Below are 13,785 nucleotides of genomic sequence, written 5' to 3'. Positions count from 1 at the left end.
CTGGTGAGGACTAGCCCTGGGTGCCAACAGGAGTGGGAGGGACTGTAGGGGGCCTGCTGCCCTGGACTTCCTGCCCTGAGAAATGCTGCCACCCCTTCAGCCCTGGAGGCTCCCCAGTGACCCTCTGGGGGGAAGAGGCCCCTGCTGCCTTTCCTCCTATCGAGTAGTTTGGAGACCAAAAGACTTTAGCTAGGCAGATAGAAGAACATGAACACATGAACCCGGGAGCTCCAGACCAAGCCTCCTGCCCCAACCCCAGGCTGCTATTGACCCTGGCTAGGGCCCTACCATCCCTAACCTCTTCTGTTACAACACTGATCCCACGGCTGCCCCAGAGGGGAGAGAAATCTTGGGTGGTCGGGGGAAGTGTGTAACCCAGCGTCGGCCAGCCACCTGAGGAAGCTGAGGAGGAGAGAGTCCATGTGTGTGCGTGTGTGCACGTGAATGTGTGTGAGTGGGGAGGGGGTAGCTGACCAAGTGACCCAGACGCCTTCCAGCTCTGAGTCAGTGGGTACAGGATTTTTTTTTTTTATTCAAAACATTTTTTTAAATTAAAGTATAGTTGGGAATTCCCTGGCCATCCAGTGGTTAGGACTCAGCGCTTTCACTGCCGGGGCCTGGTTTCAATCCCTGGTCAGGCAACTAAGATGATCCTGCAAGCTACGCCCCAGCCAGAGTAATTAATTAATTAATTAAAGTATAGGTGATTTACAATGTTGTGTTAGTTTACAGGACTTTAAGAGAAGCCCTGTGCCAGGAACATGCCAGATACTCAACCATGGTAACCTCATTAATTTCTTAGCCCAACTCTCTGAGGGAGGTACTATTATTATTCCCACTTTACAGATGAGGAATTGAGGCTCAAAGAAGGTGAGTCACCCTTGGCTGACCTGTTTGGGAACTGGAAAGCCTGAGCCGCCATCCCAATAAGCACCCCTATTCCCACATCTGTTCTGAGTCGCCAGAAATCAGCACTGGGAGCATATGATATAAGAGGACACCGAAACCACGGCCGTACCCTGACCAAGGACCCTGCAGGCACCAGGGCTAAGGGCAGACCTAAGATGAGGATACACCCAGCCGCTCCCTCTCAGATGCTGTTTATTTTCCAGATCAATTCTCAGGTCACTGCTGAACCCTCCAAGCTCCCCGAATCTCCACTGTCAGTGTCAGGCACGCAAGTGTGCAGAAAGCCCAGGAACCAGCCTCTTTCTCCCCTTGCCAGGCACCAGATTCCCCTCAGCCATGCCTCACTTCCCAGGAGGGTGAGCCAGGGCGCCAACAATTCAGTGACTCGATATGGCCAGCAAAACCACAGAGAACAGCCAAGGACACGTTCTAGAGACACACATATTTGTCATTTCCACTTCCCCACCCTGCTCCCTCCTCACTCTCTGCACCAGCACCCTCCCACCCACTGAGACACAGCTCCCCACAGTCGCCATGCCTCCTCCTCTGGGAATACAGTCCCTCCACCAGCATTACGTGGAGAACCCCTGATCCCTCACACTAGGCTTACGCACCCCCTTCTCCAGGAAGCCTCCCCTGATAGGCCAGGCTGGCTCAGGTGACTTCTTGAACTCTCCATCACAGCATTACCTCACCAAACTGCAGTTGCCCATTTGCCTGCCCTTCACCCAAGATATCATAGTAACTATTTTTTACCAGCCATCCCGAGACAGGCAGCATCTCATTTAATCCTCACAACAATCTCATCCCATTTGACTGGTAAGCAAGCTGCAACCCAGAGACAGAAACTCACTTGCCCAAAGCCACACAGCTACTCAACTTAGCCACGATGGTATCCATGGAGTCTAACTCCAAAGCGTGAACTCAGTGCTCACCAAGAGCCCTTAACCTCACCAATCCGGGGCTCCTGCCAGGCAGGGTCTGGCTCCAGAGCAAGTACTCACTACCCAGCACAGGAGACGTGAGACATTCATCCCATAGGTAAAAATAGAGCCACTGTTTGTCAGGCAATGAACTCTGGGGTAATGCAATGAGTTCCAGCTCCAGGGGCTCAAATTCTAGCAGAATGGTCAGATGGTCAAATGCCCTGGGTGAAGCTCTGGGAGATGTGAGAAGGGAAGCAAAACCCAGAACTGAGGGAGCCAAGGCCCAGAGTCTCCTCACCTGCCTGCCCTGCCCTACCCAGCAGGGAAGACCCCATGTCCCCACCAGAAGCCAAGCCACCTCCTGGCCATAGCTTCCTTCGGCCCTGACTTTGCCACAGACTGAGCCCTGACCCTGTCCCACACCAAGCCCTGGCCACCGCTCTCGTCTTGGCCATGCCCCACCCCCCAGTGGCACTTGATACAGGCACCGTGACTCGCACATTGCTACCATTAACCCCACACTGCTTGATCCATGTGGTGAGGTAATGGGCTGTCGAGGTCCAGAATCTCCAGCATCCCCCTTCCAGCTCAGCTGAGGGCCCCCAAAGTGGTCCTAGGGTTGAAGCCAAGGACCTCAGATGGTGGGCTTCAGGGTGTGTGGCTCTGCAAGGGTCAGGTCAGATGGGGTGCTGGTCTCCGGGCACCTAGAACTCATCAGCTTCTCAGAGGAGATTCTCACCTAGCCTCTTGGCTTAGGGATGGGAACAGAGGAGGGTGGAAGAGGAGCGCCAGTGCAGAGATCTCCAGAGTTCCGGGTGGGTCTCAGGACACACCCCGCCCCCGAGGCCCTCTGGAGGAGCCCAGGCGCTTAGTTCCCTACACAAACTGTTATCCATTAACATCCAATTATCCCTCAGTCCGAGCCATTAATTATAAATCAGCCGCTAATTGGGGTAATTAGCCCCCCCGCAGGCTAATGGGCCGAGACTGAGGGAGGCCCTTCCCCCTACTGTTCTCAGTTTTTCTGAGGTGCTCAGTGTTGGGGGGGTGCAAAGAAATCAGGCGGCTGGAGTTAATTTTTTTTTTTTTTTAAGGCAGGGAAATGCGGCGGGGGAAGGATGAGAAAATGAAACAGGCCAATTTTTGTTGTTTTTTTTCTCAAATCCCATCCAGCGTTTGCTCTGGAGGACAGGCTGGCTCGGGGGAGGTCTGACCGCAGGCCCTGGGAATCGAACTGTCAGGATAATTGCTTGATTCTCCTCTTCCTTTCCAGCAGAGATGCAGCTAGAGAGCCAGAGGAGACCTGGACCTGGACCGAGCTGGAGTGGAGCAGGGCAGGGTAGGCCACCAGCATTCCTGCCTCACACCCACACGGAGGAGGTGGCCCGGAGTCCCGCAGGGACCAGGTGGGCCGCCCCAGGATCATCCAGACCCAGGCCTGGCCAGGTCGTAAACAGGGACAGCAAGTCCCTGCTCCTGGCCCAGGTGTGGGCCTTGGGCTGCTGGAGGGGTGTGTCGTGCCGACTCGGAGACCCCGGATGCCCCCGTGCTCGGACAGAAGTACGGATACAGGGACACGCGGCCATGGGGAAGCAAACAACCCTGGTGCACAGAGCCGTGGGGGCTGGAAGGGGCCGCGAGACCCAGTGGGCTCCAGTGACCTGGGGACACACTGAAGCAGCGCCTGCAGTGGCAGTAGACTGGTCTCAAGAAGTAACCCCGTCTGGGAAATGCACTCCGGCCTGGTGACCGCAGATCCAGGGGACTCTTCCCTGCCGCTGCCGGAAACCCAGCTAAAGTTGGAAGAACAGGCGGGGCCAGAGCTGAGATCCTCGGTCTTTGCGAGCTGGGATGTCCGCCCATCTGGCAGCACTGGGCCGAGTCAAATAAGTTGTCCGAAGAACAGAGAGGCGACTAAGTGGAAAGAAAGATCGCTGGATGGTGGGAGGGCAGGCCAGGATAATGGAGAGCCCAGCTCAGCACCCGTCTTACCCAAGGGGAAACTGAGGTGCAGAGAGGAGCAATGACTCGCCCAAGGTCAGAGACGATGGGTACTCAGTGCAGAACGAAGGTCCAGAACGGACCACATGCTCGGCTTGCCACTCACCGTCCCGCCAGCACCCCTCCCTAACCCGCCCGCCTGCTCGGTAATGGGCTTTGGCGGGCGACGGGCATCGTCGCCCGGGGCCTTGATTAGATATTTATTGCTGTCATTTACATGGGCACCGCGGGGCGGCCGAGCGGGACTGGGGGGTGGGGGTGGGGGACTGGGAACGAGGGGGAAGTGGGGGTTAGCTCCTCAAGGACCAGAGACCTGACAGGGGGAGTAAGCAGCGGAGTGAGCATTGAGGCCCCGGGCTAGTGGGGAATCAGGCGAGCAGAGGCGGGGCGGGAGCTGTGGGCCGGGGGACCCTTGGGCTGAACCGGGTGAGGGGGAGAAGTGGCGCTGTTGGGACTCTGATGGGTGCCCTGGGGGCATCTTGTGTGATATGCGTGAGTGTCCGTGTGCGTTTAACCTGTGTATTTGGTGTCTGTCTAAGGAGTTCTATGTGTCCAGCAGATCTGCCTGTGTGTCCCTATGTGTGTGTTCCTCTACCTGTGTGACTTCTCACCTGTATGTGTCTGAGTGAGCCACCCATAGCCCAGGTAACTCTAACCCATGCCTCTGCCTCTCTGTGGCAGTCAGCGTGTGTATGTGTGTGTATCCCTATGTGTCTGTCCATCTGGATGGCCCCAAAATGTGTGCGTGTACAGGACTAGCTCAGAGATTGGGGAGGGAGGGGTCTCTGCCCCGAGGTCAGGTTCTGCAACCTACGGGCAAGTCCAAGTGCTCTAATCGCCAAACTCAATCGGGCGTTCCCTCAGAACCCAGGTTTCAGGGCAGCGGGCTCGGAGAGGAGGGCAGTGGGCTGATCCCCCATTCCAGGCCTGAGAGGGCCAGAGTGCTGTCAGCTCGGGATACTCTGAAAACTTCTGTTTCCTAAAGATCCACTAAGCTGTGTGTGAGGGGCTTTGCGGGGCTGGGTCTCCAGAGCAAGTTATGTTTGCATCGGAGCAGAGAAACGGCTCCAATTTCGAGATACACAGGACTCTGCGTGTGAAAGTGGTGGGGACCAGTGCAGGGGTCCTCCAAAAACTCACCCATCACCCTTGAAGTTGACTCGCCAGCCCGAGGGCGGGTGGAGCCCATCGGAGGCCTGCGTGCTCACCTTCGAGGTTGCCTTCGCTCAGGGCGGGTTTCCGCTCCTCTGCACCTTTGCCCTTCTGTTCCACTTTCTACGTGGGGTCTGTGCTGCTGGCGACACAGGTTCCCGCGTCGCAGCAGGAGTCGGCGCCCGTAAGGTCCGAGGGGGTGGGGGAAGGTGTTTACCCCCATCCTGAGTAGCGATTCTGTCTCTTGTCCAAAGACTGTAACTCCCCGGGCCACGGAGGAGAGAGATTTGAGCCAGTTGTCCGGATAATTTGCTCTCACTGGGCAGCAAATTCGATTTTTTTCTGACCGCCTACACAAACATTAGCACAGCTGGTTTGCAGAGAGGGGAGGTAGGGACTAAATTCACCGACCCTTTGGTCAGGCTGCCTTCTCTTTTGGGGAAAGACTGAGGATGAAGAGAAGTGAAATACGAATCCCTGCAAAATTGAAAACAACTCTCACTCCACCCCACCTAAAACTAATAGGCGACAGGACCTCCGAGTAAGAGGCCGGGCCCGGCCAACCCGCCTGCAGCGCACAGGATCCCGAGCTCGAGTGAGAAAGACCCGGCCACCCGGCCGTCGCGGCTGCCAACTGGGAACAGCACAATTTCGCGGCTGCGGCGCAAACAGCCGCCGCGAGGCCAGCAGTACCCCCCCACCCCCCAACACGCAAGGCCGATCGAGGCAGTAAAGCCCTCCTCTCTCCCCGACGTCCTTAACCCAGAGCCGCCTTAGAAAACCAGCACTAGCCCGATCGACCCCTTGCCTCTGCATACTTTTCTAAAAGGAAAAAGATCGTCCCGCGCCCTGGGCGGACTGGCCCTGAGGCTGCGCAAGAGGCTTCGCGGGCTCCCTGCTTGGGGGATTCGAAACACGGAAAAAGGGCGGAAAGGGCGCGGATCCCGGCCTCCTCCCACCCCCCAATCCCGGACTCCCTCATCGGACAAATCACGAGCATGAGGAACACACACACACACACACACACACACACACACACACACACACACCCCACACCGGAATCAGGGAAAGTTCGGGCCCCAGATCCGGGGCGAATTTGGAAGAGGAGAGGTTCCGCTCGGGCCCCCTACGCGCACCACCAGGGCTGCCGCGGCTCAGAGCCCGGAAACTTGTGATGGACGAGAAAGTTCAGCCGGCAGAGTCCGGGACACCGCTTGTCCCCGTCCAGAACTGGGTCACAGCTACCCGGTTTAGGAGCCCAGAGAGGAGAGTCCCTGGCAGTGCCCCCAGCCCCTTGACCGCTCCACCCGAAGCACCATGAAGAGGCTCCAGGGGCTGGCCCCAGCCTGCGGTTCCACACGCAGCTCACCCGACCCACGCCAGCCGAGGCCGCGGGAGGCAAAACGAATTCCAGGGGTCTAGGCCCGTTGCGCCGCAAACACCCACCTGGGGAACTCCAGCCCGAGGCTGCATTTACGAGGACAGAAGCTGGCTGAGCGCTGAACCACCCCCGACCGGAGAATTCGTGCAGAATCGCAATCCCGATAGAAAAGGCTCACTCGCAGCCGGTGGAGTTTGAGCCGGAGCTGCGCGGGCCGGACCAATGCGAGACCCCGGGTAATGCCCGGGTCACCGTGGGGTTCGCCGGGCGGCGTGAATGCGGACGCTGAGGAGGCGCGGGCGGCCCCTGCCCTCCCAGGGCGGGGTCCTGGGCTGCGGGCCGCACCCCCTCCCCAGCCCCGGCCCCGGGCTCCGCGGAGCCCGGGGCCGCATCTGTTCCGCATTACCCCCGGCCACCTCCTCCCCGCCCCCTCCAAACTGAGAAAGATTTGTCTCCGCTTAATATCCAAACCTTTTTTGTATTTTTTTTTTCAGGGGCGAAGTAATATCTTCCAAATGAGGCAAAACCGTGACGGATCCGAAGCTTTCTCTGCGGGTGCCTGCGTCTCCGCGGGCCGAGGCTTCCGTCTCTGCCTCGGCGCGTTTCTGCCCAAGGCTCTCCTCTCTTTCTGCCTCGGAATTTCGAGTTCTGCGCTCTTTCTGGCTCCTTGGGCTGCTCCCTCTCTCTAACTCCGTTGTCAGCCCTGGGTATCCCTCCCTCCGTCTCACCCTGCTTGTCTACCGGTCTCTCCCAGACTCTTGTCTCCCTGGCCTTTTCCTCCTTCCTCTGTCCCTACGCAGTCTGTCTGTCTCCAAGTCCCTGGCCCCAAGCAAACTTTCCGGTCCTCCTAGCGGGTCCGGGATTGCAGGACCACTAGAGGGGTGGCGGTCCCCAGAGCTCTCGGCCTGCGTCCTCCCCGTCCCGTCTCGGTCCTGCCGGCCCCGCCCGCTCGCACCTGGTCTCCCCGGCCCGCGCCACCGCCGCCGCCGCCGCCGCCGCTGCCATCTACGCGCGCCTTGGCGGGGGCTGGAGTTTTAAACGGCGTTTCCCGGGCGCCCCGCGCGGGCCCACGCGCTCCCTAATGGCCCGGGTGGCTGCCAATCACGCGCCTCTCCCGCCCCCGCCCCGCCCTGCCGGTGAGGCAGAGCGGCTCTCGGCCTAGGCTGCCCGGGTTCGACAGTCCGTGGGTCTGTGGGCCCGATAAGCGCCCGTCACTTCCTCCGAATCTCCGTGTCTCGGCCTCCCGGTCCCCGGATCTCTGCCTCTCTCGGGTCTGCAGAAGCCATAGGCCAATCCCTAGGGCGAGGGGGTATTGAGAAACCGTCCCCTCCCAAAGCCTCAACCGCAGCTGGGCGCTTAGCACCAGGGTCAGCAAGCGATGGCGTGGGAGCGCCCTGACTGACTCCCACGCCCACCGTCCCTCTTTGAGATCGGTCCAGGGCTACAGACACACACACACACACACACACACACACACACACACACTCCCTATCAGTCCCACACCACCCGCAGCCCTGTCAGCCCAGTGCCACCACACCGTCCCATCACCAGCCGTCAGAGCTCACCCCACACACACTCAGCCCATACACAGGAGGGTGCTCCTAGCAGCCGGTCACCTGTCTGGCAGTTGGAGGCCTCTTGGAGAGGCTGCTGGCCTGGGACTCAGCTTCACACGAAGCGCACGCACCTGTCTCAAGGGGGACAGACACCTGCTGCCTGGCCTACGTGGGGAAAACCTCGGGCCTGGGATCCTCTCCTGTCCTACCAGTGCCCCACTCCCTCCAAGGAGGACCTGTTCACAGGAAGATGTGTTCTCCAGCTGGCTCTGGGCCCTGGCAATGATGAAGGCTGGCCTCCTGAAAGGTGTTTGTGTGCCAGAGGGGCAGGTTAACGCCCACACTGCTGGTGGGGCTGGAGTGGCAAAGGGCTGTACTGAAGCTCCGTGTGTGGCTGCTCTATGTAGAGGTGCTTGGCCAAGGGTGGGTAGGGTGTGGGGTGCATATGGTGTGTGTCCCTGTTTAGTGGGATTCTGTGTGGCCTGCCTTTAGGCACAGTGGTAGCGACTGTGAGTCACATGTGGAGGGTGTCCTTGTGACCCATGCTCCCGTGACCACAAGTCCACATGTAACTGCAGAGCCTCGTATGGCCATAAGTCCTTTTAGTGTGTATAACCAATCCTTGTGCAACTGTGAGTTCAGCGTGGTTGTGAATCCAGGTGGCTGAGTGCAGGACGAACACAGGGCAGGCACGTGGTTTTACGCTCGGGGTTGGGCAGCTGGACCCTGGCTCTGGCATTCCCTCTGGTCTGTGATGCTTCTGTGTCTAGCTCCTGGAAGCTGGCTGTTTCCTTAGGGGCAAAGGCATGGAGAGGCAGGAGGTACTGACTGGCCCATGCTGCCAGTGAATTTTAGAGTCCTGGCCTGGGTGGAGAAGGTCAGGAATTTTGGCCTGGGCAGGCCAGAAGGGGCCACAGACAGATTTGAGGGTCGATCCCCAGGCAGAGTTAGGGACTGAGTGCCTCAGAGGGGGGCGGGGAGCGGTGGACCTCAGAAGGGAGGGGAGAGGAGGGGGCGGTAAGAGGATTAGGCCGTTTAGACCCTTCCCTCCCACCAGGATCCCCCACCCCCAAGCTCCAGAAAAGATTTCTTCTGCCAAAGCAAAACCGTTTAGGCTCCATTTAAAGGGACAAGAAAGGTGGAGGCGGGGGCTTTAAATAACCTTTTAATTTCCCTTCAGGGATCTGGCCCTGCGAGGGAGGGGAGAGGAGAATAGGGAAGGGAAGGGAAAGGAAGGGGAGCCCAGGCTTTTTGGCCTAGGTAATCGGGACAGAGGCCAGGTGCTCACTCCACACGCTGGAGAAATGGTGGGACGCTGCGCCCCCAGCTGGCTGCCCTCCACACACTAACACACGCACACAGATCATCCTCGAGAAAATTATCACCCCCTATGCACACTAGTCACTCAGTCACACACACAGACCTGGATACAGGTGCATGTGCAGAGGGTCACATTTAGACACACACAGATGAACGGGGGGTGGTCACCAAAATCCCTCCCATGGTAGCACAGATGTGGAGTCCCTCCCTGCCCCTAGCCATCCCTACTTGGTAGTGGGGGGGGGGGTGCTGAGTGCACTCCCCACAAGAGGAATCCTGGCTGCAGATGGGTCTCCCCTTCCAGCAGGAGGGAACATCATCTTTCTTTGCCCAGGGACCCAACTCCAACCTATCCCTCCCTAGTACCCTCCTCAGACAGGACAGGGGCTGCTGGGCAGACTTGGGGGGTGAGGACTCCAACCCCGCCTAGGTCTGACCTGGGAAGCAGACTGTTAGGGAGAGCACAGGTTCTGCTGGTGAGCTGAGGGCTACTGAGGGCTCCAGGCGGTGGGTCATGGGGCTCAGCTAGGCACCTGCTCTTTGAAGGGACGTGTCTGCCACACAGACTCTGGGCCCAGCTGGGGAAACCCTTGCTTGCCTCCTACCCAGGCCCTGGCCAGTGCCAGCTGTCCCAGTCCTAGAGGTCTGGAGGTAGTGGCTGGGGGGCCAGTATGCCTAGAGCCTCATGGTACACACTGGTCCTCCACACAAGGGGACACCATGGACTGCTCATTCACACTCCCACCCCGTGCACTTCCAGAGACATGGTGGCAAAGTGCTGGGCTCTGAGTTGATTGTGGATTCTTATGGGGAGGGTACACAAAATCCCTGGCATGTGCTGGGACAGAAAGTCAGAGAGGAAAACAGGGTAGGAGGGCTAAGGGGAAGGTGTCTTTGGGGAGGTCTGGGGCGGTGGAGAGCTTGGCATGCCACAATGTGGGTGGGTTTTACTGATTTACCAAAATGATTCCGCAGGTGCCACCGTCTAGACAGGAGCTAAGAAATGGAAATGATTCAGGGCCTCCCTCCCTAGCCTGTTCCTGGAGCCTCCCCACCCACCGCCCCAGGGCTGTGGCTGACACCTTCAAAGGGCTTAAAAGGAAGGCATCCCAGACTGGTTGGGGACCCGCCTCCAATAGACTTTCTGGGGGCTACTGGAGCTGGGAGTGGAGGCGGCTGTGCATTTTGGGAGGTGTTGTGTGTATTCATTATCCCTGAGTTATGCGTACGTTGTAGCTGCAGGTATATATTCCTATATTTGTATGTAACATATGTGTGTACAGGTTTAAATATGTAACATATGGATGCAGACTGTGCCTCTGTGGGCTGCGCGCATGGGTGTGTGTGTGGGGAGATGTTTCTAAATTGGACCAAGGTGGTGGGTAGGCAAGGGAGGGGTTAACTTAGGAACTTTGGAAAAGCGGGCGCTCACAGGGCTTCGGGCAGCCTGGAAACTGAGACTCCCACATGCCAGACGTCTGTGCAAAAAGATCTGGGAACTGAGTGAGAATCCGAGGTTCTCCGAAAGTCCCAGGGCAGACCCCAGCCCTGCCATTTCTGGACTCGGTTTAGAGCAGCAATGCCAACCCCCCCCCCCAATCCCCCGCACGTAGACACACTCTGAAAGAGAGGCCCACTCAGCACCAGAGGGGAGGGGCGGATGCCAGGATGCGGCCACTCTCTAGGCGCCCCAGACGGGCAGGGGATACCCTCGAATTGCGGGAACACCCGGCTGCGATGTCGGAGGCTCGCCGGGGAGCCTGGAGACTGTGCCGCCCTGCGCTCCTTCCCGGAGGCCCACTCTCTGCGTCCGGATCTGCCGGGATTCGGAGGCCTCATCCGGGCTCGGGGGTTGGCGGGGTGAGGGCCCCGGTGCCACTCCCCATCCTGGCCCGCTCCCGCCCCCACGGCTGGCGCTCCCCCGGGCAGTGGCTGGCGGGTGGGCGGCTTAGAGCTAATTCGAGAGCTAATGGCGGCGGCGGCCCGGCCCCCCGCGGCCCCGCCCCCACACCCCACCCCACCCCACCCCACCCCACCCCCACCCCCACCCCCAGCCCCGGGCAGGGCCGCGGGCCGCCCGCATCTGCGCGATCCGCGGCGATTCATCATCGTGATCCATGGCGCGCGCTGACGGCGGCCCCGGCCGCGCTGACAAGACTAACAAAGCAATTTGCCACGAGCCATCTCCTGGACAGGTTATTAGCGCGGCCGCCGCTTAAAGAGCCCTCCCCCCGCCCCCAGCCCAGCGCGGGGCAGCTACCTGCTCTGTCCCCTCCCTCCACCCGGCTGCTGGCCCTCACCGCTCAAAGATACCCCTGGGGATTCCTGGCCCTCTCCGACCACCCCAAAGCGTCCACCCCCACACACACCCTCTTAGTTGCCCCGCGCGAGTTCCTTCTCCCCTCGCTGGGGTAGCACTACCTGTGCTAGCACTACCTTCTCCCCAAATCCCCCACAAGCTCCTGGCCCCTTCCCACCATCTCTCAGCCTTGCCTCAGTGCTGACTTAGCCCCTCACCTTCTCACTCCCAGAGGTTCCCTCTACTCTCCACCCTCCTCACTTCCTCTCCCCACCCCATTGCCATCAGGGATTGGAAAAGGCTGTTTGTTCCCAGCTTTGTGGGGAGGGGTTACCCTGCCGTGTCTTTGAGTTTCCTCTGACCGCTCTCGCTCCAGGTGATCTTACTGTCGGGGGTGAGGTGGCCCAAGGCCGGCTGGATGGCTATGGAGGTGAGAGGACACTGTGACTTCTCCCAGAGTACCCTGACCAGGGACATGGTGAGTCCGGTGGACTTTCTCTGAGGGAGGCCATGAGGGCTGGGGGGAAATGTTGGGCACCATCCAAACAGAGGCTCGGAGAGATGCAGAAACTTGCTGAGGGCCACACAGCAGATCAGGGCACAAGAGGGACTGGAACCAGGTGTGTGACCTCTGAGGCCTGGGCTTCATCCCTGGCTGCACCACTCTGGGAAGTAAAAGAGGCCAAGAGACCAGGGTGCCCTCACTAAGCAACTGCCCTCCCACCTGCAGAGAGGGGTGGGGAGAGTTGTATGTGGGTGTGTACGGGACCAGATTTATCTGGATATAACATAGGTAATGAAGGAAAGGAGCGATCCCCAAAAGCAAAGTAACTATTTGGTCATTTCAGACAAGTCTATTTCTCGAAAGAATTCTCTGGGTAGAGTGGACGCAGCTGGTTCTTTAGATGCACGGCAGGACTGTGTGGGGAACTGGACATGCCCTGGATGAGCTCCTGGGTGTGTGTCTGGGTACATGGATAAAGCCAAGTGTGCAAGTGTGTACTTGCACAGGGTGGGGTCCCTCTGAACGTATGGAGGGTTTCTCTGTGTATGTGTACACTGGGGGCTAAGTGTGTGCCTTTGTGTGTACATGGGGGCCTGGGAGGGGCAGCGTGTGGCACCTGTGTGAAGGTGTGTGTGCACACCTAGGGTAACTAGGCTTCAAACCAGGAAGGAGTCCCCACCCCCTTGTTCACTCTTCTCTTAGATCCAGCCTCAACACTCCCAAACTGTCAGCTTCTGCAGCTAGGCAGTGAGGAGAGCCAGAGCCCTGCTCTGAGAGCCTGGGGGAGCTGCTTCTGCAGGATCCAGATCTAGGAGGGGAGCTCTTTCTGCAGCGCAGGTGGTCTGGAACCTCCACTGTGAGCCAGGTTGGTGCTGAGCGTGGAGGTTGGGGCCTGGGGAATGGACCTGGTGCCGGGAACCCGGCTTTTTCTTTTCCTCTGGCCAGCCAGGCCGCTGTGTCTTCACCCGCAGGGAGGCCCAGCTCCGTCACTGCCTGCACCACCACTGCGTACCTGACGTGAAATATGGGGGGCGCAGGCCGCGCTGGGGAGATTTGTCATCTGTGCTCAGCGGGTGACTCTATCTGCAGACTATTAGAGTATAAAATATATTTTACAAGAGTTTTAGCTACAGGTGACTTGCTCTTTATTACTAGATGTGGGCAAAATCAATACTTCTGTAACTAAAAGATCATTTATTTTGCTTTTTGAAACATTTTTCAACAGGGGCACTGGCTAAGCTTGCAAAGCTATGATTAAGAGTTATGGCGGTGCCTGTTTCTCTTAACCCTTGAAGGACCACAGCCCAGGCTCTCCTAGCGCTGGTACCTGCCTGTGGAAAGCCAGACACATAGACACGCATCCCAACTGCAGCAAAGACAGGCACACAGACTGAGGTGCACAGGCCCCCACTCCAATAAAGCCATCATGCAGATACACTGATTCTCATAGATGTATACAAAAACTCTCGCAGGTACACACAAAAATACGGCAGCATATACACTCCTTCCCACCCAGATACCCACAAATCAAATGCACACGTGCACAGATGAATGCTTCCCACCAGCACATGCTTCTGCACACAAATGTCTCCCACCTCATGCCCTTACACACTCACACCTACATACCATGACACTAAGATGTGCACAGTCACACTGCTAACTTCTGACCAGTGGCCAGCCAAGGGTGGGGATTCTGAAACGGGTTGGAAGATGCTGAGAGGGGTCTCATGAATGCA

This window comes from Stenella coeruleoalba, assembly GCF_951394435.1.
Source record: "Stenella coeruleoalba genome assembly, chromosome: 1".
Lineage (NCBI taxonomy): Eukaryota > Metazoa > Chordata > Mammalia > Artiodactyla > Delphinidae > Stenella > Stenella coeruleoalba.
The sequence above is the reverse complement of the archived record's forward strand: the minus strand, read 5'-3'. Positions refer to the sequence as shown.